Below are 24,711 nucleotides of genomic sequence, written 5' to 3' on the forward strand. Positions count from 1 at the left end.
AATTAGCTTCTGCATACGGGTGACTTTAGAACCGAAAAAGAGGATGAGTGCCGCTTGCAAAGGATATCAATCACTATCAATAAAACTCATCCAGAATATTATTCTTTTATATTATTCCTTTTTCATTCCGACATGACATTATGCCCGTGTAGATTAACCCAGTAATTCAAATTGCACGGGGATCATTGGTGCTACGCAGATGTATGTTGCTTTTCCAATAGTATCCGGCACAGATGGAGTTATGCCACAGACTTATTATATAGTACCTTGTATTAACGAGTAGGTGTTACTTATTAGATAAAACCAAGTGGATAGTGCAATAGAACCTAGTCAATTTTAGGTATGTGAAATTACAAGTTACTCTTTTCAATAGGTGGAATTTCTGTAATATCGGGCTCTACTCGCTATAATAATTAATATTGAAAAAACCTAATCCGTCTAGAGGGTCGAATGATTGGATCAATAAGATCGAGAAATGAAAGGACAAACTGGATATTCATATTCTTTCTTACACCTAAACGTGAAATTCACAAAACTTTGGCTATGTCTGTGGAGAGTTTTCTTCCGGTCCAGTCTCTGGACCGATAGCTGCTGGTAAAAAGATAATGCCAGGTGATCCAATCGTACTGATTGAGAATTCATTCACCCTGTAAGAAGATTACATTCGACAATTTGTGAAGGGGTTTGCCGGTGCTATTCATTAGTTGCTCGATGAATGATTTCTAGGATAATGAAGAGATTTCTACTATAGATCTCCTCTCATCCATGTTCATTCATACATATCCTATAGTAGATATAGGAGAATTGGTACGAATTGGGACAATTGATCTTTTGTATTCTGATCTCAAGGTTACGAAAAGAAAAATTTAGGTAATTGTCTCATGAAGATATGTATAAACCATATTTCATTCAGTCCTTCCACGCCTACTATAACTATAATTAGTTATTTCGGTTTCTTATTGGCTTCTATCATTTTCACCCTAGTCCTATTCATTAGTTCGAGCAAGATACAACTTATTCAAAATGAAGGAAGGGGAAACCCTCTCAGTTCACTATTTCAATTTCAATAATTTTGTTTATTCCCTCTATATAAATTTCTGATCATTGAGATTCATAGCAAATTAAGGGTACTATCCAGTATAGCTATTATCCCTACTTATTCCGTTGAATAGAAATGATTGAGGCTTTGCCATCCGGAATTGTGTTAGGTCTAATTCCTATAACTTTGGCCGGATTATTCGTAACTGCATATTCACAATACCGACGTGGTGATCAATTGGATATTTGATCCTGGAATATCCTCCAATTTCATTGGCCTCCTACTTTTCCTAGGAGGTCAGATTCCATTGCTCGTTCCAGTTGGAATGAATTATCGATAATTTTGAGGGTTGGATTTGATAGGAACAGAATCACGCTCTGTAGGATTTGAACCTACGGCATCAGGTTTTGGAGACCTACGTTCTACCGAACTGAACTAAGAGCGCTTTCTTTAATATTCGGAGATGAAGGAAAAATACCTTTTGTTGATACTCTTAGAGCAAAACACTTTCGCATCTGATACGATTCAATTATTTGATGTTCCCGTCGAATCGATATCAAATGATCTTTCATTCCTTTCTTTCCATAGAAAAGAAGGGAAAGGTAGGGATGACAGGATTTGAACCTGCGACATTTTGTACCCAAAACAAACACGCTACCAAGCTGCGCTACATCCCTTCTAATCATTAGACAATGTTATTTTAATTTTATTTTATAGAATTAGAAATATGTTTCCCACATTTTTCCACCTTCATTTCTCTTCGGTCTCGTGAGTGAAAAGACTTTATACATGTAAGGTCTATTATCTAGAATATCACTATTAATTATGGTGATGAAACATCTTTTTCCTTTTCTATAAATAGGACCACAGCCCGGATCACATTATATATATATTCATCAGTTCCGAGTTTTCTCTAGGATTCATAACTATACTATTGATACGGTTGAATCACTTACACATTATGATCAATAAGGAGAATTTACAATGCAAGATCTAAAGACCTATCTTTCCACAGCGCCTGTGTTAGCTATTTTATGCGTCAGTTTTTTAGCCGCCCTATTGATAGAAATCAATCGTTTTTTTCCAGATGCTCTTTTTCTTTCTCTTTCCTTTTCTTAATTTTTTTCTTAAAGCCAAGGGAAAAAAGATTGTGCTAGATTGACTTCTCCTACCTCTTGGAGAAATTAGTGCATTCAGCCCCAAAAAGGATCTAAGTTTAGGACTGGAAGGGGGTAGAATTCAAGTAGAAATATCGATCTAAAGATTCTTTCCACATTCAATTTTGTAAGTAAAACTGAAAACTCACTCCTGATCAATCATTTTTTTACTTTCAAATGTTTCACCGTAGGATCTCCGGCTATCAACTTCTATCCCTTTTTCCCTTTTTATTTTTGAGGTCGAAAAGCAAAACCAATATTCAGAGTAAGTTTATGGCCAAGAGCGGAGATATAAGAGTAACAATTACTTTGGAGTGCACTAGTTGTACCCAAGATAGTGTTTATAAAAGATTCCCGGGGATTTCTAGATATACGACTCGGAAAAATCGACGCAATACACCTATTCGATTGGAATCAAATAAATTTTGTCCCTATTGTTACAAGCATACCATTCATGGAGAGATAAAAAAAAGAGATTAAACGTACTACCCATGGATAGGAATAAATCACAGATATAAAAAGAAATGGTATTTCAACAAGATCTTTAATGGAACAATATTTAAAAAAGATTTTGAATAAATAGTATTCAAAAGGTTCATGAAACAAACTATGGATAAACCCAAGCAATCTTTTCGTAGACATTTGAAACCAATTCGCAGACGTTTGAAACCAATTCGTAGATATTTGAAACCAATTCGTAGACATTTGTCACCTATTAGGTCGGGAGATCGGATCGATTATAAAAATATGAGCCTAATTAGTCGATTTATTAGTGAGCAAGGAAAAATATTATCCGGCCGAGTGAATAGATTAACTTCAAAACAACAACGTCTAATGACTAACGCTATTAAACGAGCTCGTATTCTATCTTTGTTACCTTTTCTTTATAATGAAAACTAATTTGATCCATGGGAAATAAGCCTACTCCTTAATCAAATCGGAGCTGGAATATATGTTCGATAAAGATGCAGATCTTGAGTCTATTGTTGAAAAAGTCAACAGGATTTCATTTTTGGAAAAGAATTGGATTGAATTCTTTTCGTTCATTTCCAATCCAATATGAAAAAACTTTTCAATATTTCGACCTTCCCGGAGGGAATTCTCCGGGAGAATCTGTTCTATCCATTCCATCTTTACCTATTTATTTCATCTATACCTAACCTATTTCATCATACGATAAGTTGTTAAAGATGGTGGAAAAGCAATTACTATCTAATACAGCTATTTGTGCAAGTGTTTTACGATTTGGAAGCAACTGCCTCTTGTACAAATATTGGATGAATCTATTATAAGAAACCCCATTGGCACGAGCTGCTGCATTGATCCGAGTAATCCACAAACGACGAAGATCTCTCTTGCGTTTACCTCTATCTCGGTGGGCGGAAACTAAGGCTCTAGCTTTCCGTTGGTTAGCAGTTCGAAAAAGTTTCGAATGGGCCCCTCGAGAGCCTGATACAAATGCAAGAATTTTTTTCCGACGTTTTCGAGCTATATATCCACGTTTCACTCTGGTCATTGAAGTTTACTCTCATGAATCGCTAATATTTTTCTCGGTTAGTCATTTGTTTTGTTTGGTCCATTGAGAATAACACTGATTCTTCTTATTTAGAAAATAAAAGTTCCAATGGCTTTTGCTACTGCAACCTTCCCAACCATAATTCCCTTTGGATAGGCATCTTCCTGGTAGGCAAGGACTGGGACCTTGTACTGAGAATGAGAAAAAATCATGGGTTTCATCGTTTCTATGGTTCTTTCTCCAACGGTAAGGTCCTCTCTATACGCCGGAGCCTTTTATTCATTTCCGAAATATGAGATGAGTATGTTATCGGTAACTTGTACGGTTTACCATCTCCAGCTCTACTCTTGAATCATTAAGTAATAAATACTCTCATTACAAGATCTATTAATACAGTAACGACATGTAATTCTGGGGTTGGCCAGGTAGCTGACCCTGTTGTTCCGTTCTCGCGGCAATATGAGCATAAACTTTATGCTTCTTCAATTTGCATGATTTCCCCGCTCAATGGATTGATGACCATTCGCTACCAATGAGGAATTGCTTTTCATCCCACATCAAGGTGATTGGATTTGCACCAATGGAAACCATAAATTTCATCCCCGGTAAGGTTAGATGATGGATCTTTACTTGATTACAGCGGGAAAATTCTTCTGTTATTCCGTTGTAAGAATTTCCCAGTCTGTTTAAGTTTCTGATCCAAACGAGTCGCACATACACCCTAGCACATACTCCTCTACGCTGAGGACATCCTCGAAGAGCAGGAGATTTTTTTCTATTCTCTATTGGCTGTCTTGCATTTCTAATAAGTTGTTGAATAGTGGGCATTCTAGCTGTATTGTATGCGGAATCAACTGGTTCGGATTGATCCTAACCATACCATATCAGGTGATTATGAAATGAATCACTTCCCCCCCCCCCTTTTTTTTTTTTGAAAAGGAACAAAGAGATCACAGTTTACAGTTCATTATAAAAATAAATTAAAAAAGAGGATCTTCCGCTATGAGATCAACCTTCCGCTACGACATCAACAATGCCATAAGCTTGGGCTTCTGTTGCTGACATAAAAACATCTCTGTTCAGGTCCCGTTGAATTACCTCTCCGGGTTGGTCCGTTCTTTCTATATAACATCTGGTTATGTAATCGCGAAGCATCGTTACGTGTTTCGATTCGTTATGAAAATCTGCAGCCGATCCGTCATAATAGGAACTAGCAGGTTGGTGGATCATAACCCTAGCGTGAGGTAATGCTATACGTTTAGGCATTTCTCCCCCGATTAGGATGAAAGATCCCATTGAAGCAGCTACCCCCATGCATATTGTATGTACATCTGGTACTATTGCTTGCATCATATCGAAAAGACCTACCCCTGGTATTACTGATCCACCGGGACAGTTGATAAATGAGAAAATATCTTTATTTGAATCTTCTGCACTCAAATATACCATGAGACCCATGAGTTGATTTGCAATCTCGTGATTGATATCCTGAGCCAAAAAAAGTAATCTCTCTCGATAAAGTCGGTTGTATAAGTCGACCCAAGTTGCATCTTCATCTCCAGGGGCTCGGAAAGGCACTTTTGGAACACCAACGGGCATTTGTTTTAATGGAAAGAAGTGAAGCACTATACTCTAATATGGGAACGTAAAGTATATGAAGTTGTGTAACATATGAACTCTGGATGGATGGTATAGGGGAGGTTTTGAACCTATCTGGAAATAGAGCTTTAGATGGATCAAAGATCCATGTAAAAGATCCTTCCATTATTCGAGTTGATAATGTAACGAATCACACTTTTACCGCTAAACTATACCCGCCACGATCCGATTGTAACATACGGATCGATCTTTTGTCCAACCAACCCATTTATATTTTTTTGAGTCTTTTCCGGATAACTTCGATCAGAGAACGATAAGCCCCATTCACTATTTAAATTATTTAAATAATTTAAATTATTTAAATTATTTAAATTATCAAAATTATCAAAATTATTTAAATTATCAAAATTATCAAAATTATTTAAATTATCAAAATTATCAAGTATGAAACATTTTGTATAATTTGAGTCCATAAAGTCTTTTTTATCGGAACTGGGCCGATGGATCACAAATATAGATTCCGTAAATTGCTTTAGAGTTGTTTTAGTTGCAATATTTAATTTCTGAAGGGACTCCATTTTATCGATAGGCAAGTTTATTGAAAAAAACCTTGAGGAAACCAAGAATTCTTGTAATATTATTGACAACTTCCCGATCACTTTCATATTATAAAGAATAGATTGGTGGCCCCTATCGTCTAGTGGATCAGGACATCTCTCTTTCAAGGAGGCAACGGGGATTCAACTTCCCCTGGGGGTACCATGATCCATTCGTTAGGTATCCTAAATAATTTTAAATTACTGTCTTGTTCCTGGGTCGATGCCCGAGTGGTTAATGAGGACGGACTGTAAATCCGTTGGCAATATGCCTACGCTGGTTCAAATCCAGCTCGACCCAACCAATATCATCAATACCAATCTATCGGTATGGTTATATTCATGCTAATCATGAATGAAAAGATAATTGGTTATTGAACCCCGACATCGATATCTATTCATATCGTAGATGCCCAATTCCGTATGAATCGATACATTTCAAAAATGAAAGAGAAGGATAAGATATTTAATCGACCTAGCACTCGCATAATCTATATGACCTATCTAGCACCTATCATGAAATAAATATTATCTAATAGTAGGTGAACTGTACTGTATTGGGATTGTAGCTCAATTGGTTAGAGTACCGCCCTGTCAAGACGGAAGTTGCGGGTTCGAGTCCCGTCAGTCCCGATCCAATAGTAAGTGAACTGTGAATGATCATGTCAGGATCTGGACGGACTAGTCCTTATCATTCCAGGGTCATGGGGTGGGCCTCTGGATAAATTCGATATGGGATACTTCTTTCTATATCATCACCGAAGCGGGATAGATTCACAATTCCATCTAAATCGTGGAGATCCAAGCAAAATATCTCTCATGTCTGACGAACGTCTTCTGGAGGAGCATAAGGTTCTTATTCGTACGAATCCTATTCTTTCGAAATTATACCAGACATGTGTTGATCGGAACGTTTTCTGATGCACGTAAGTTTTTACTACTAGTCTTATCAAAAGTGATCGTATTAGGTTATACTATTTCCATCGAAGAATTCATTCAATCCATTAGTTAGATTCCGTTACTCGAACCAATTCTATCAATGACATACATCTATTTCATGGATCTTGAAAGAAAGATTCATTCATCTCTATGAGATCAAAATGAGATCAAAATGAGATCAAATCTCGAGCTATTTTTGAACAAAGTTAAAATAAGGAGATCATGGAAGTAAATACCCTTGCATTTATTGCTGTTCTACTGTTCCTTGCAGTTCCTACTGCTTTTCTACTTATCCCTTACGTCAAAACGGCCAGTGCAAGCAGTGGAAGCAATTGATTTTGATGAAAATCAATTGATTGCTGATCACTAGATAGATCTTTATGATCCAGATCATAAGTATAAAATAGGTTATGAGATCTTTTATATTACAACAATATAGGGTGGATCTATTGTATTACAACAATACAGGGTAGGGATTGCTTTTAATTTTTTTTGAAAAGAAAAGAAGAAGTAGTACGGAGGAAAAGAATATCTAACCTTTTCTTTTGTACTACTTCTTCTTTTACACCCATATATGGATAAATATATCTTAATGGTACTTATCCATATATGGTAAATGTAGGATGAAGGACCTCGTACCATAAAATAGCGGAGCTGATCACATCACCTTCTTCCTGCTCCTGGAAAAATAGACCCAATGCAGACAGACTTAATTCTGAACGTACTTGCGGATTCTTTAGGATCAAAGTTGAACATCTTTTTTTCGGTACGAACATCTATATCTAGCACATGTTAGATATAGCACTTGAAATGGTATATGAAAAAGCAAAGGAATCTATGACTTAGACTTATGTCCCATATTTTTCCGAGAACGGAATTCATATCAGATCCGATCAATTCAATTCGGAACCATCCGATAAAACAGGGACTCTTTCTATTCCTACTAAGAAAGAGAAGAGAGATCGTTCTTCAGTGGAAGAAATGATATTATCGACTCATTCTAGAAAAGAACTAATGAATTCAAACCTGTTGAAGAAAATAAGATTTTTCATAGGAAAATGATAATGATAAGGGATTACGTACATCCCTTACGGGGATAAAGAGGAAATAATTCCATGTAGAGTGTTTCAATTTGGAACGAAGATTCAATATTACTGGATCCTTATGGAACAGAATATATTACCATGCATGATATGGAAGGAACGCAATAATTGATTCTTAAGCATTACCATTATAGCCCACTTCTCCCCCATACTACGAGTGAAAGGGAAAATGTAAAAACTACCATTAAAGCAGCCCAAGTTATACCGACTATATCCATACGGATCATGTTCTCTAAAAAATAATGATTTCATCATCGAGATGATAAGGGAACTATTAACCATAGTGCAAAGTTGAAGTTGAAATGACCACCTTTGCATTCTGAACGTTACTGACGTTCGAGCTGATATGAGAGATCAATAAATCCATTTGTTCATTGACCAACAAGTTACTATAACTAACTCGAGGGTCGTACATTCACGACGGAATCGGGATCAAATGTACGTAACTCACTATCTATATTGGTAATATGTACCAATATGTCTCCAGAGGTTCTGTAATGGAAATACAGACTTTTCCTTCCATTTACTTACCTCAACAAGGCGACACCCGGATTCGAACTGGGGATGGAGGATTTGCAGTCCTCTGCCTTACCGCTTGGCTATGTCGCCGAGATATGGGAATCCCATGGACAGATCGAATCTTTTGTCCTTTCAAGTCATTCGTCCGTCCTTTAAGTATAGTATGAGATGTATGCTAAAGTCAACCATAAAGGAAATGGATCTAATTTGTTCTCCGTCTTTCTTTCGATCTGACTATTTTCATTAGGAAATTTTCTAAGTGAGATTAACATTTAAGAATGGTTTGATTCATTCGTTCATAGCTCCATTTCACGTGGTTGGAAGAAAGTATCAAAGTACCTCTTCCTTATCCTTTTTTTTTTTATTGGAAGTATATCTGGATACGGGTAGAATTTCATGGGATATAGTGAAGACTGAATATACATCCGAATCTTTTTTGTCGGATTGATCCATATAGATCAATCGGGAATAATTTAATAGATTTTTCTACAGATGGGAAACTTCCAATGCGATTAGATGAAAATGAGGGAGCGTTTACAATCCCTGAATTTGGTAAGATACAATTTGAAGGATTTTGTCGTTTTATCGATCAGGGCTTGATGGAAGAACTTCATAATTTTCCAAAAATTGAGGATATAGATAAAGAAATTGAATTCAGGCTTTTTGGTAATGAATATGAATTAGCAGAACCTTTCATCAAAGAGAGAGATGCTGTATATCAGTCCCTTACATATTACTCTGAATTATATGTACCAGCAAGATCGATTCGGAGGAATAGTAGGAAGATACAGAAACAAACTGTATTTCTCGGAAATATTCCTTTAATGAATTCCCATGGAACATTTGTAGTAAATGGGATTTACAGAGTCGTAGTTAATCAAATATTAATAAGTCCTGGTATTTATTACCGTTCGGAATTAGACCATAATAGAATTAATTATATATATACTGGCACTCTGATTTCAGATTGGGGAAGAAGATCGAAATTAGAGATCGATGTGGGAGAAAGGATATGGGCTCGTGTAAGCAGAAAACAAAAAATATCTATTCCAGTTCTATTATCAGCTATGGGTTTAAATCTCGAAGAGATTCTGGACAATACTCGCTATCCCGAAAGATTTTTATTTTTATTGAAGAAGAAGGAGAGGTGGGAGCGGGAGGAATATCTATGGTCGAGGGAAAAAGCCATTCTGGAGTTTTATAAAAAACTCTACTGTATAAGTGGCGATTTGGTATTTTCCGAGTCTCTATGTAAAGAATTGCAAGAAAAATTTTTCCGAAAAAGATGTGAATTGGGAAAGATTGGTCGACGAAATCTGAACCAAAAACTGAACCTTGATATACCCGAGAACGAGATTTTTTCATTACCACAAGATGTATTGGCTGCTGTGGATTACCTTATCGGGGTTAAATTTGGAATGGGTACACTCGATGATATAGATCACCTCAGAAATCGACGGATTCGTTCTGTAGCAGATTTATTACAGAATCAATTTAGATTAGCTCTAGGTCGTTTAGAAGATGCAGTTAAAAGAACTATACACAGAGCAACCAAGCGCAGATCAACTCCTCAGAACTTGGTCACTTCAACTCTATTAAAAAACACTTTTCAAGATTTTTTTGGTTCACACCCCTTATCCCAATTTTTGGATCAAACTAATCCATTGACGGAAATAGCTCATGGGCGAAAATTGAGCCATTTAGGTCCTGGGGGCTTAACAGGGCGAACTGCTAGTTTTCGGACACGGGATATTCATCCCAGTTATTATGGGCGTATTTGTCCAATCGATACGTCCGAAGGAATGAATGCTGGACTTGTTGCATCATTATCTATTCATGCAAAGATTGGTGATTGTGGTTCTTTACAAAGTCCATTCTATAAGATCTCCGAGAGATCGAGAGAAGAACATATGGTTTATCTACTACCGGGAGAAGATGAGGATGAATACTATCGGATAGCTACGGGAAATTCTTTGGCGTTAAATCAAGGAATTCAAGAGGAACAAATTACTCCAGCTCGATACCGACAAGAATTTATAGTTATTGCATGGGAACAAATCCATTTCAGAAGTATTTTTCCTTTCCAATATTTTTCCGTTGGAGTTTCCCTTATTCCTTTTCTCGAACATAATGATGCGAATCGCGCTCTAATGGGTTCTAATATGCAGCGTCAAGCAGTTCCACTTTTTCGACCCGAGAAGTGCATTGCCGGAACTGGGTTGGAAGGTCAAGCAGCTCTAGATTCAGGAAGTGTAGCTATAGCTACACAAGAGGGAAGGATCGAGTATATCGATGCTGTAAATATAACTTCATCGGTTAATGGAGACACTGTACGAACAGAATCGGTTATATATCAACGTTCTAATACCAATACTTGTACGCATCAAAAACCTAAAATTCATCAAGGGGAATGTGTAAAGAAGGGACAAATTCTGGCGGATGGTGCGACTACGGTAGGCGGAGAACTATCTTTGGGAAAAAACGTTTTAGTAGCTTATATGCCATGGGAAGGATACAATTTCGAAGACGCAATACTCATTAGTGAACGTCTGGTATATGAAGATATTTATACCTCTTTCCATATCGTAAGATACAGGATTGAAATCTGTATGACGAGCCAGGGTCCTGAAAGAATCACTAGAGAAATACCTCATTTAGATGCTCATTCACTTCGTCATTTGGACGAAAATGGTCTTGTAATGCTAGGATCTTGGATAGAAACAGGTGATGTTTTGGTAGGTAAATTAACGCCTCAAACAATAGAAGAATCATTATGTACCCCAGAAGGAAGATTATTACAAACCATATTTGGTATTGAGGTATCCACTGCGAGAGAAAATTGTCTCAGAGCACCTATAGGTGGAAGGGGTCGAGTTATCGACGTGAGATGGATCAATAGAGTAGATGATTCCGGTGATAATGCGGAAACAGTACACGTATATATATCACAAAAACGTAAGATACAAGTGGGTGATAAAGTAGCTGGAAGGCATGGTAATAAAGGTATTATTTCAATAGTTTTGCCCAGACAAGATATGCCCTATTTGCAAAATGGAATACCAGTTGATATGGTATTGAATCCATTAGGGGTACCTTCACGAATGAATGTAGGACAGATCTTTGAATGTTTGCCCGGTTTAGCAGGAAACCCGATGAACAAACATTATAGAATAACACCTTTTGACGAAAAATACGAGCGAGAAGCTTCGAGAAAACTAGTGTTTCCTGAACTTTACAAAGCTAGTGAGCAAACAGCTAATCCATGGGTATTCGAACCAGATCATCCTGGAAAACATAGATTAATTGATGGAAGAACAGGAGATGTTTTTGAACAACCTGTTACAATAGGAAAAGCTTATATGTCGAAATTGAGTCATCAAGTTGATGAGAAAATACATGCACGTTCGAGTGGACCTTATGCACGGGTTACACAACAACCTCTTAGAGGAAAATCCAAACGAGGGGGGCAACGAATAGGAGAAATGGAAGTTTGGGCTCTAGAAGGTTTTGGTGTTGCTTATATTTTACAAGAGATGCTTACTCTCAAATCTGACCATATTAGAACTCGTAATGAAGTACTTGGTGCCATTATCACTGGAGGGCCAATACCTAAACCTGACACTGCTCCAGAATCTTTCCGATTGCTCATTCGAGAATTACGATCTTTAGCTCTAGAATTGAATCATGCTATTATATCTGAGAAAAACTTTCAGATAGATAGAGAGGAAGTTTGATCACAATAAATTGAGATCTTTTATGATTGACCAGAATAAACATCAACAACTTCGAATTGGATTAGCTTCTCCCGAACAGATTTGTGCTTGGTCCGAAAAAATTTTACCTAATGGTGAGATAGTTGGACAGGTGACTAAACCTCATACTCTACATTATGAAACTAATAAACCAGAAAGAGATGGATCGTTTTGTGAAAGAATCTTTGGACCTATCAAAAGTAGAGTTTGTTCTTGTGGAAATTCTCCAGGGATTGGAAATGAGAAGATAGATGCAAAATTTTGCACACAATGTGGAGTTGAATTCGTTGATTCTCGAATTCGAAGATATCAAATGGGATACATTAAACTGGCATGTCCGGTGGTTCACGTATGGTATTTGAAACGCCTTCCCAGTTATATTGCGAATCTATTAGCTAAAACTCGGAAAGAATTAGAAGGTCCAGTATACTGCGATGTGTGACTTGATCACAAGTTCCGATCATACAGATCCGTAATCAGGAACTGTCATCCTATTAAATCTCATTGGGATGCCTTTAGCTCTGACATGACCCTCCAGAGGAGTAGCATGAAGCTCAGAATTATAAGCATCTTTTCAAGATGCTGAGAAAGAGGAATTAGTCCAGGGTTTAGATATTATTTATCAAATTGCTAATTGAACTTCGTGAAAACACTTCTTTCAGATAATGGAATTTGAATTTCATTCTCTTTTATTTGGGTTAGCCCTGAATAGAGGTATTCCGGACCGAAGATATGGCTATAGGAGTCTATTCATCGCACATATGCTTCGATCAATAGTATTGTAACCATCGAAGTAAAGCAAAGCAAGCAGGAACCTAAAGGATCAAATGGAACGAGATAAAGACAAGTAAATCCCTAATTGAAGGTCTTTCAAGAAGAAAAGGATTGTTCGAAAGGGAGGAGACTGCTCAATAATTCCATATCTATGTTGTAGAATCATAACATAAAGGAATACTCAATTTCACTTGGAACTTGAGCAGAGAGTAGCGATCTCTCTTCAGAGCGAAAAAGAGTTTTTGCATCTTTTTTTTTAGTTACTTGAGCCGGATGAGAGGAAACTTTCACGTCCGATCCTGAAGGGGGGGAAATCTTAGAATAACCTATCCAAATCTTTTTCTTGCTAGGCCCATAGCTAACAAACCAACTTTATTGAGATCACGGGGTACATTCGATTATGAGATTCAATCCTGGAGAGAGATTATTCCTCATTACCTCTCTGCTCGTCCTTATTACCTCTTTCCTCGGGGTTCTGGAACATTTAAAGAGAGAGAAATAGCTACTGGGGGAGATGCTATCGGGAAACAACTAATGGGTCTGGATCTGCAAATGATTATAGATCGTTCACATATGGAATGGAAGAACTTGGTGGAATTGAAATGGAATAGATTGGAAGAGAACCAAGAATCTACTGTGGATAGATGGGAGGATGAAAAAATTAGAAGAAGAAAGGATTTTCTGGTTGGACGCATGAAATTGGCTAAACATTTTCTCCGAACAAATATAGAACCAAAATGGATGGTCTTATGCCTATTACCAGTTCTTCCTCCCGAACCGAGGCCAATCGTTCAATTAGGTGAAGGTGGACTTATTACCTCGTCAGATCTAAATGAACTTTATCGAAGAGTTATCAATCGGAATAATACTCTTACAAATTTATTAGCAAGAAGTGGATCTGAGTCATTTGTTATTTATCAAACAAAATTGATCCAGGAAGCCGTAGATGCACTTCTCGATAATGGTATCTGCAGACAACCAATGAGAGACAGTCATAATAGGCCTTATAAATCGTTCTCAGATGTGATCGAAGGCAAAGAGGGAAGATTTCGTGAAAATTTACTAGGCAAACGAGTTGATTATTCAGGTCGTTCCGTTATTGTGGTGGGTCCCTTTCTATCATTGTACCAATGTGGATTACCCTCAGAAATAGCAATAGAGCTTTTTCAAGCATTTTTAATTCGTAGTCTCATCGGACGACATATTGCTCCCAACCTAAGAACTGCTAAAAGTATGATTCGAGATAAGGGACCCATTGTATGGGAAGTACTTCAAGAGGTTATGCAAGGACATCCCATATTGTTGAATCGAGCACCTACCTTACACAAATTGGGAATACAAGCGTTTCAACCTATTTTAGTAGAAGGACGTGCCATTCGTTTACATCCATCGGTTTGTGGGGGATTTAATGCAGACTTCGACGGAGATCAGATGGCTGTCCATGTACCTTTATCTCTGGAAGCTAGAGCAGAAGCTCGTTTACTCATGTTTTCTGAGACAAATCTTTTGTCTCCAGCTATCGGGGATCCTATTTCTATACCGACTCAGGATATGCTTCTTGGACTTTATATATCAACGGTCCAAAATAGTCAAGGTATTTATGGGAATAGGTACCATCCGTATCACTCGGAAAATAAAAGCTTTTCTTGTAAGAAACCTTCCTTTTATAGTTATGATGATGTGCTCAGAGCTTACCGACAGAAACGAATTGACTTATACAGCCCCTTATGGCTCCGGTGGGGGGAAGTGGATTTACGTATCATTACCTCAGTAAACCAAGAAGCCCCTATCGAAGTTCAATACGAATCTTTGGGTACTTTCCACGAAATCCATGAACATTATCGAATAAGAAAAGGTAGAATGGGAGAAATCCTTAATATATACATTCGAACAACTGTTGGTCGTACTCGTTTCAATCGAGAAATGGAAGAAGCCATACAAGGGTTTGCCTGTTCTGAACACCCAAATAAATCACTACCAGCTCTCAGGATCTAATGTTATTGATCTTATGATTTTTTCATTAGTGCAGATATAGAGATCGAGGAAGCCTTCGAATAACCGGCTTGAACCCATTGCTTAATCCTGCTCATGAAAATATGGAGATTTTTCCTTATGAAGGAACGAACTAGATTGCCCTTTGATAATTTGCCCTTTTATAATAAAGTGATGGATAAAACTGCCATTAAAAAGCTTATTAGCAGATTAATAGATCACTTCGGAATGACATATACATCACATATCTTGGATCAACTCAAGACTTCGGGTTTTCAACAAGCTACTGATACAGCTATTTCATTAGGAATTGATGATCTTTTAACAGCGCCTTCCAAAGGATGGCTCGTCCAAGATGCGGAGCAACAAGGTTCTGTTTCGGAGAAACAGAATCATTATGGGAATGTACACGCAGTGGAAAAATTACGTCAATCGATTGAGATATGGTATGCTACCAGTGAATATTTGAGAAAAGAAATGAATCCGAATTTTAGCATGACTGATCCCTTAAATCCAGTACATGTGATGTCCTTCTCAGGAGCTAGGGGAAGTACATCTCAGGTTCACCAATTAGTAGGTATGAGAGGATTAATGTCAGATCCTCAAGGACAAATCATCGATCTACCCATTCGACGGAATTTACGCGAAGGGCTCTCTTTAACGGAATATATTATTTCCTGTTATGGGGCTCGTAAAGGAGTTGTGGATACTGCTGTACGAACAGCAGATGCTGGATACCTCACACGTAGACTCGTTGAAGTAGTTCAACACATTGTAGTACGTAGAACAGATTGTGGCACTATCCAAGGTATTTTCGTAAGTCCCATTCGAGGTCGAGAGAGGGACAGAAATGAAATTGTTGTACGAACACAAATACTGATTGGCCGTGTGCTAGCAGACGATGTATATATAAATAGGAGATGCATTGCCACGCGCAATCAGGATATTGGAGTTGGACTTGCCAATCAATTAATAAACCTTCGAACACAACCAATATATATACGAACCCCCTTTACTTGCAAGAGTATATCTCGGATTTGTCAATTATGTTATGGTCGGAGTACTACTCACAGTCACTTGATTGAATTAGGAGAAGCAGTAGGTATTATTGCGGGCCAATCCATTGGAGAACCAGGAACTCAACTAACACTAAGGACTTTTCATACCGGGGGGGTATTTACTGGTGATATTGCAGAACATATACGAGCCCCTTTCAATGGAAAGATTGAATTCAATGAAAATTTGGTTTATCCCACACGTACACGTAATGGACATCCTGCTTATCTATGTCATAATAACTTATCCATTACTATTGATGGTCAGGATCAAGTACAGAACTTAACCATTCCACCACAAAGTTTGCTTTTGGTTCAGAATGATCAATATGTGGAATCGGAACAGCTTATTGCCGAGGTTCGTGCTAGAACATCTTCCTTCAAGGAAAAAGTTCGCAAAAATATATATTCTGACTTAGAAGGAGAAATGCACTGGAGTACCAATGTGTGTCATGCACCTGAATATGTACAGGGTAATGTTCATCCTATACTCAGGACGGGTTATCTATGGATATTATCGGGAGGTATATACGGATCCCGTGTAGTACCCTTTCCATTTCATAAGTATCAGGATCAAGTATATGTTCAACCTTTTGTTGCCAAACATCAATCACTTTCCGATTCTTACGTGGATCAAGTGGAACATAGATCAGGTGACTCAAATTGCTATGAGAAGGAAGAACAAATCTTCAGTTATTCAGAAACTGAAACTGATCGGACCATATCCAACAAGCATCGAGACTCTATTTATGTCTTTTACCCTAATAATTACAATATTAAGGGGAAAAAGCAAATGAATCGATTCATCGTCTCATTGCAGTGTGATAAAGAATGGGAAAAAAAAATAATACCTTGTCCTGATGCGATTCTTAGAATACCCAAAAGTGGTATTCTACAGAGAAATTCCATTTTTGGATATTCTAACGTAGAACATGGAATACCTGATGGGTCGAATATGACAACACCGTTTTCCCTAGATTTATCGAGGGAAGGGGACAACTTGCAGATTCAAATTAGCTATTCTATTTCGTATGAAGACGGTGAACGAATCCAAGTAATGAGTGATATAAGTATTCCATTGGTTCGAACTTGTATAGGATTTGATTGGGAACAAATAGATTCTATAGAATCTGAGGCTTATGTTTCTCTTATTTCAGTAAGAACAAATAAGATCGTTAACAATATGGTTCAAATTAGCTTGATGAAATACCCCCTTTTTTCATGGGGAGAAGGGACAATAAAACAAGTCCAAATTTGATGTTCCATAACAATTTGGACCACACTAATCTTTTATCTTCCAATGGGGCGAGTCAATTAATTAGTAAGCATCAAGGAATTATTTGTTCATTATCTAATGGGGAAGAAGACAGTGGATCTTTTATGGTTCTATCACCATCCGACTATTTTCGAATCGTTCTATTCAATGATTCTAAATGTTATGATACGGGAAATCAATCAAATAGAAAGGATCCTATGAGAAAAATCATTGAATTTTCAGGTCTCTTGGGTAATTTACATAGTATAACCAACCGTTTTCCATCCTCCCATTTTCTAACTTATAAAAAAGTATTATCAAAGAAACATTCCATTTTCCACAATTCTTTCAATACTTTCCAAGTACCTAAATATTATTTCATGGACGAAAATATGATAATTTATCATTTCGATCCGTGCAGGAACATCATTTCCAATCTATTGGGTCCAAATTGGTGCTCTTCCTCATCCGAATCCGAATTCTGCGAAAAAACATTTCCAGTAGTTAGTCTTGGACAATTGATTCCTGAAAGTGTATGGATATCCGAGGATGAACCACTCCCCGAATCTGGTCAAATTATAGCAGTTGATGAGGAATCTTTAGTCATTAGATCAGCTAAACCTTATTTGGCTACTCGAAAAGCAACTGTCCATAGTCATTATGGAAAAATTCTTGACAAAGGAGATACATTGATAACATTGATATATGAAAGGTTCAAATCCAGTGATATAATTCAAGGTCTTCCTAAAGTTGAACAATTGTCAGAAGCCCGTTTGAATAATTCAATATCGATGAATCTGAAAGAAAGTTTTGAAAATTGGACCGGAGATATGACAAGATTTCTTGGAAGTCTTTGGGGGTTATTCATAAGCGCTAGGATAACTATGGAACAAAGTCAGATTCATTTGGTCAATCAGATTCAAAAAGTTTACCGATCCCAAGGGGTACGAATTGGTGATAAGCATATAGAGGTTATTGTACGCCAAATGACATCGAAAGTCTTAATTTCAGAAGATGGAACGGCTAATGTTTTTTCACCGGGGGAACTCATTGTATTATCACGAGCACAGAGAATGGATCGTGCTCTGGAAGAGGCAATCTACTATCAAACCATGTTATTAGGAATAACAAGGGCATCTCTGAATACTCAAAGTTTTATATCCGAAGCGAGTTTCCAAGAAACTGCTCGGGTCTTAGCTAAAGCTGCTCTACAAGGTCGCATCGATTGGTTGAAAGGCTTGAAGGAAAATGTTATTCTCGGGGGGATGATACCTGCCGGTACTGGGCAACATATTCACCGTTCAGGGAAACGAAACGGAATAGATCCAAGAATAGGGAATAGGAATCTATTTAGCAACAAAGTGAAGGACATTTTATTTCATCATGACAAAGTAGATTTTTTTTCCTTTCAAGACAATTCTTACAAATATCACAATATATTAAAACAGCAATTAAAATAGTCTTGAGAAATAGTCTTGAGAAATAGATTTCTTGTTATGTTCATGAATATCTCTTCTATAATAGGAAGAATATCAAATATTCTATGAGTGAGAACGTTTCTATCACGTACTAGACAGACAGGCAATCTTTGAGATGTAATTGATTCCGTTGGAATAATTAGATATTACGATACATTTTATTTCGCTATTTTGGGGAGGAAAGCGAACGAGAATGAGCAGAAGATATTGGAACATTGATTTGGAAGAGATGATGGAAGCAAGAGTTCATTTAGGGCATAAAACTAGGAAATGGAACCCTAAGATGGCACCTTACATTTTTACAGAGCGTAAAGATACTCATATTATAAATCTGGCTAAAACTGCTCGTTCTTTATCAGAAGCTTGTGATTTGCTGTTTGATATAGCAGGTAGAGGAAAACAATTCCTGATAGTCGGTACGAAATATCAAGCAACTGATTTAGTAGCATCAGCTGCTACAGAAGCTCGATGTCATTATGTAAATAGAAAATGGCTTGGTGGTATGTTAACTAATTGGTCTACTACAGAGACGAGACTTCAGAAGTTCAAGGATTTAAAAAAAGAACAAGATACGGGACGATTCAATCAACTTCCAAAAAAAGAAGCAGCTATGCTCAAGAGACAATTAGACCAATTGCAGAAATATCTAGGTGGGATTAGATATATGACAAGCTTACCCGATATTGCTATAATTACCAATCAACGAGAAGAATCCATTGCTCTTGGGGAATGTAGAACTTTGGGTATTCCGACAATTTGCTTGGTTGATACAGATTGTGATCCAGATCTCGTGGATATCCCAATTCCAGCCAATGATGATGGTATAGCTTCAATCCAATTGATCCTGAACAGATTAACGTCAGCAATTTGCGAAGGAAGGGCATTAAGGTCATTATAGCTATATGAAGGGCTAATAGAAAGTAATAAAAAAAAATAAAAAAAAGGGGGGGGAGGACCTGAGGATTTACTGAGTTGGCTGCTATTCCATCCAAGATCTCGTAAGAGGGAATTTCATTTATTGATTTGGTTGGCTGCTCCAAATTGAAAAATATTCTTAATGGAATACCCTTTTTATTATCTCGTGACATCAAAAATTCTGATGAGAGTGAAATAATTGAGGAATCTCTCATTTGACAAAAATAATTTATTTTCTTCTTTAAGTTCATCTTTACAAGGGGGTAATATGGATATGGATATCGTACGATCTCCTATTAGCACACTGAATCATATCTATGAGATATCCGGTGTGGAGGTGGGTCAACATTTTTATTGGCAAATAGGGGGGTTTCAAGTTCATGGACAGGTACTTCTAACTTCTTGGGTTGTAATTGCTGTCTTATTAGGTTCAGCTACCATAGCTGTTCGAGATCCACAAACCATTCCTACCGGTGGTCAAAATTTTGTTGAATATATTCTCGAATTTTTTCGGGACTTGACCAGAACTCAGATTGGGGAGGAAGAATATGGTCCCTGGGTTCCCTTTATTGGAACTATGTTTCTATTTATCTTTGTTTCTAACTGGTCAGGTGCTCTTCTTCCTTGGGGAATTCTAAAATTACCTCAGGGGGAGTTAGCCGCACCTACAAATGATATTAATACTACGGTTGCTCTAGCTTTACTTACGTCAGTAGCATATTTCTATGCAGGTCTTACAAAGAAGGGGTTAGGTTATTTTGGTAAATATATTCAACCAACCCCAATACTTTTACCAATTAACATCTTAGAAGATTTTACAAAACCTTTATCACTTAGTTTTCGACTTTTTGGAAATATATTAGCTGACGAATTGGTAGTTGCTGTTCTTGTTTCTCCGGTACCTTTAATAGTTCCTATACCTGTAATGTTCCTGGGATTATTTACGAGCGGTATTCAAGCTCTGATCTTTGCAACTCTAGCTGCAGCTTATATAGGTGAATCCATGGAGGGTCATCATTAAATCACTGTCCAATCAGACAGAATATTTTCTAAGTATCGTACCAACGCATGACTTGATATGTATGGTAGAAGCAAATCAGATTTCTTAGTAAAAAGAGCTTGGTAACAAGATTTAAGATCAGTTAACTACTTCTGTCCATTAGATCTCCAGATAGAGTGGATCCGATTGGTCCATTTGTATAGAAATATGATAATAGGATCGAACAGGTTCACTAATCGGAGTTGTTTGAGTAAAGAATGTACCGGCGTAGAACGATTAAATTTTTGTTCCCATTAAGGGGAGGATTTTTTCGAACGTGTTTACTTTGTATATAGTTCGTTTCATATATTAATCCATTTATATTGATTATAAGCCTTATAGATTATATGGATTAATATCACATCTATAGATGTGATATATAATGACTTATAGGCTCTTACGCAGTCTATTCTCTCTCCGTTATAAGAATTCATATGCCCAATAAAATGGAATCTTTATTTTGAATATTATGAAGAATAAATCTTTTTATGATGAAATATTTGCATAAGGGATACCCTATTCGTTGATATTATCACTTTGATATCATCAATAAATATTTTTGTTCTTAGTTGTTCGGAAGAAATCGTTCCATAATTTTACCATTGGTGAACACTCAATAGATGAAACTGTCGTATTATCAACTATTTCCCAACCTTAGTAAGAGGAGATTACCATGGATCCCTTAATTTCTGCTGCTTCCGTTATTGCTGCTGGATTATCTGTAGGGCTTGCTTCCATTGGACCTGGCGTTGGCCAGGGCACTGCTGCGGGCCAAGCTGTAGAAGGTATTGCGAGACAACCAGAAGCAGAAGGTAAAATACGAGGTACCTTACTGCTAAGTTTAGCTTTTATGGAAGCTTTAACTATTTATGGACTAGTTGTGGCCCTAGCGCTTCTATTTGCGAATCCCTTTGTTTAATCCTGAAAAAAAAGATCCCTACACCTCGTCATTACATTAGTATTTCTCCAATAATTTACTTGTTAAACTGCAGGAGAGGCTGATCTGAATAATTAGCAAATGAATTATTCTTCCTATAACTATACTTCGGTCGGAAAGATTCATGACGCGTGCGGCAGGGAAGGGAGTGGATAGGGCAAGCAAATTCTTTTTATCCTTATAAAAGACCTGGGACTAAGTTAAGTATCCCAAATATTATTATCCAGAACTAGATAGGATCAAATAAGAAAATAACAAAATTCTGTAGAACATATCCTTATCTATGAGGGGAGAGCGTATGAAAAATGTAATTGATCCTTTCATTTCCTTGAGTTATTGGCCTTCCGCTGGGGGTTTCGGATCAAATACCAATATTTTAGAAACAAATATAATAAATTCAAGTGTGGTGCTTAGTGTACTGATCTATTTTGGAAAGGGAGTGTGTGCGAGTTGTATATTCGAATAATATGGCTGGGCCCAACCAGCTGCACTTTGGAGATAGAAAAGTGCATAATCTCAACGAATTACTTCCGAATGGGGAATAGCGAAGAACTATAGCATTTCGTAATTGATTGGGAAATGAACTCTTAGTTTATAACAACCAATGAGGGAGGACCACTAGAATGGTTAAAGCTGAACTGTTTGAAGTCTAAGCACAACTAACTGGGTATTCTTTCCACCGCTGTGTCAAGATGAGATGGATTCAAAGGCATAGTTGGAGATTGATCCGATATATAACATTCATATCAATGGAATAATTTGATCTATTTACTGAAAAATAGTCCCAATCTCCCATCCAATTTTAGTTCCAATGCTGAACTGACGACCTAAACAGAAGGGAATTTATTCGATAGAACAAAAAGGAGGAGGCACAAATTAATTGATTGAATGGAACGATTCAATTTTCATGAGGGAAGAAGAGGAGAGAAAAGGGGAAACAAAAACAACATAAAACTTTCTTGATAATTGCAAATCCCTTTTGCTGGAAGAGCCCTTCGGAGATCTCGGTCTTTTATAAATTGATTCTAATCTTCCGTAAACGGAACGGAAAGGGCAAGCTTGGTGTGAAGGGAACGTATACGTTCCTGGGGAATAAAAAAGAACTGAGCAGGAGAGCCGAATGAATCGAAAGATTCGTGTTCGGTTTGGGAAGAGATTATGAATTCGTGAAATTTGTGAATAGATAATCTACTTTCATTAAGTAATCTATTAGATAACCGTAAACAGAAAATATTGGAGACTATTCGGAATTCGGAAGAACTATGTAAAGGAGCTATCGATCAGCTCGAGAAAGCTCGGGCTTGCTTAAGGAACGTGGAAATGATAGCGGACGAAATCCAGGTAAATGGAAACTCCCAAATAGAACGAGAGAAAGAGGATCTCCTCAATACTGCTTCTGATAATTTGGAACAATTAGAGGATCCCAAGAATGAGACGATTTACTCCGAACAGCAAAGAGCATTTGACCAGATCCGACAACAAGTTTCTCGCCAAGCTTTACGAAGAGCTATAGGAACTTTGAATAGTCGTTTGAATACTGAGTTACATTTACGTACGATCGATCACAATATTGGCCTGCTTAGAACCATGATGAACACAAATGATTAGTTGTTATAGGTCCTATTTCTCAATAGATAATTAAAAAGGTTAAGGACCTATTTCTGAACAGATAATTAATAAGTGCTAATGGGAAGTATTAGACTCGACGAAATTAGTAGTATTATACGGAAACAGATCGAACAATATAACAACGAAGTAAGAGTTGGTAATCTTGGCACCGTACTTCAAGTAGGAGATGGCATTGCTCGTATTCATGGTCTTGATGAAGTAATGGCAGGGGAATTAGTGGAATTTGGAGATGGTACAGTAGGCATTGCCCTAAATTTGGGATCGGATAATGTTGGAGCTGTATTAATGGGCGATGGCTTGATGATACAAGAAGGTAGTTCCGTGAGAGCAACAGGAAAAATTGCTCAGATACCAGTAAGTGATGCGTATTTGGGTCGTGTTGTAAATGCTCTAGCCCAACCCATTGATGGTAAGGGTAAAATTTCAGCTTCCGAATTTCGACTGATTGAATCTCCCGCTCCAGGTATTATATCAAGACGTTCCGTATATGAACCCCTTCAAACGGGGCTTATTGCTATTGATTCTATGATTCCTATAGGGCGTGGTCAGCGAGAATTAATTATTGGGGACAGACAGACCGGCAAGACAGCAGTAGCTACAGATACTATTCTTAATCAAAAGAGTCAAAATGTAATCTGTGTCTATGTAGCAATTGGTCAAAGAGCTTCTTCCGTGGCTCAGGTAGTTAATACATTCGAGAGAACGTGGCGCAATGGCAATAACCATTGTAGTAGCGGAAACTGCGGTTTCTCCCCTACATTACAATATCTCGCCCCTTATACAGGAGCAACTTTGTGCTGAATACTTCATGTATAAAAAACAACACACATCATCATTTATGATGATCTCTCCAAACAGGCACAAGTTATCGACAAATGTCTCTTCTATTAAGAAGACCACCTGGCGTTATAAGAAGCTATCGGGAGGGGATGTTTCTATTTGCATTTCCCGTCTCTTGGAAAGAGCAGCTAAATTAAGTTCCCAGTTAGGTTGAGGGGAGTGTTACTGCTCTACCAATAGTTGAGACTCAAGCTGGAGATGTTTCAGCTTATATTCCACTAATGCAATTTCCATTACCGATGGACAAATATTTTCATCGGCCGATCTATTCAATGCCGGGATCCGACCTGCTATTAATGTGGGTATTTCCATCACTAGAGTAGGATCTGCGGCTCAGATAAAAGCTATGAAAAAGGTAGCTAGAAAGTTGATGAAATTAGAGTTAGCTCAATTTGAGAGTTGAAGCTTTTGCACAATTTGCTTCGATCTTGATAAAGCTACCAAGATCAATTGGCGAGGGGTCAACGATTACAGTTGAGTTGCTCAAACAATTCTCAGTCGGCTCCTTTGACAGTAGAAGAAACAAATAGCTTACTTTTATCCGGAACATAACGGATACCTGGATATATTCGAAATT

The 24,711-nt window shown here is 37.4% G+C and overlaps 4 non-coding genes across 4 annotated transcripts; 1 reads left to right on the forward strand and 3 right to left on the reverse strand.

Annotated features, from left to right (window-relative positions):
* Nucleotides 1-1,410: 1,410 nt before the first annotated feature.
* TRNAW-CCA (transfer RNA tryptophan (anticodon CCA)) lies at nucleotides 1,411-1,484 on the reverse strand. Its single transcript has one exon. It is a non-coding gene; the product is annotated as a tRNA-Trp (tRNA).
* Nucleotides 1,485-1,642: 158 nt separating this feature from the next.
* TRNAP-UGG (transfer RNA proline (anticodon UGG)) lies at nucleotides 1,643-1,716 on the reverse strand. The gene has a single exon. It is a non-coding gene; the product is annotated as a tRNA-Pro (tRNA).
* A 4,408-nt stretch (nucleotides 1,717-6,124) lies between these two features.
* On the forward strand, nucleotides 6,125-6,208 carry TRNAY-GUA (transfer RNA tyrosine (anticodon GUA)). Its single transcript has one exon. It is a non-coding gene; the product is annotated as a tRNA-Tyr (tRNA).
* A 2,279-nt stretch (nucleotides 6,209-8,487) lies between these two features.
* TRNAC-GCA (transfer RNA cysteine (anticodon GCA)) lies at nucleotides 8,488-8,558 on the reverse strand. Its single transcript has one exon. It is a non-coding gene; the product is annotated as a tRNA-Cys (tRNA).
* Between the last annotated feature and the right edge of the window lie 16,153 nt (nucleotides 8,559-24,711).

Source organism: Pinus tabuliformis, chromosome 9, assembly GCF_031772625.1.
Source record: "Pinus tabuliformis cultivar Carrire ecotype Pingquan chromosome 9, CPIR1, whole genome shotgun sequence".
Classification (NCBI taxonomy): Eukaryota; Viridiplantae; Streptophyta; class Pinopsida; order Pinales; family Pinaceae; genus Pinus; species Pinus tabuliformis.